The sequence below is a fragment of the Plasmopara halstedii genome (genome assembly GCF_900000015.1).
Source record: "Plasmopara halstedii genome assembly, contig: Scaffold_3120, whole genome shotgun sequence".
In the NCBI taxonomy this organism is placed as follows: Eukaryota; Oomycota; class Peronosporomycetes; order Peronosporales; family Peronosporaceae; genus Plasmopara; species Plasmopara halstedii.
In genome coordinates, this window is record NW_020190023.1 from 743,261 (window position 1) to 744,158 (window position 898).

The following is an 898-nucleotide window of genomic DNA, read 5'->3' on the forward strand; positions in this document are numbered from 1 at the left end:
CCCCCGTCTGTTAATAACAATATGATAGTTTGCATATGCGATGAACTCGTTACAGCAGATATTGTTAGCAAGGTGAAAGCCCGCTAATCGACTGATGTGTTTTCGTAGCTGTTGATAGCGTAATGATAGTCTGCAGTGCGACTGATATATTATCCCATCTGTTAATAACAATTTGATAGTCTGCATTGCGATGAATTCGTTACAGCAGATATTGTTAGCAAGGTGAAAGTCAGCTAATCGAATGATGTGTTATCGTAGCTGTTGATAGTTTTGGAACAGTCTGCAGTGCGACTGATATGTTATCCCAGCTGTTGATAGCAATTTGATCGTATGCAACAGCGCGGATAACATATCAGTCGAACTGCACACTTTCAGAACGCTATCAACAGCTGCGATAACACATCAGACGCTTAGCGGACTTCCTACTTGCCAACAACAATTGCTGTAACAAATCCATCGCAATGCACACTATCATATTGCTATCAAAAGCTGGGATAATATATCAGTCGCACTGCAGACTATCACCACTCTATCAACAGCTACGATAACACATCAGTCGATAAGCTGACTTCCACCTTGCTAACAATATCTGCTGTAACGATTTCATCGCAATGCAGACTATCATATTGTTATTAACAGATGGGATAACATATCAGTCCCACTGCAGACTATCATTACGCTATTAACACCTGCGATAACACATCAGTGGCTTAGCAGCCTTCCACCTTGCTAACAACAGTTGCACTAACGAATCCATTAATGCAGTCTATTATAATGCTATCCAGTGCTGGGATAACATATCAGTCGCACTGCACATTATAACCACGCTATCAACAGCTGCGATAACACATCAGTCGCTAAGCGGACTTCCTACTTGCCAACAACAGTTGCTGTAACA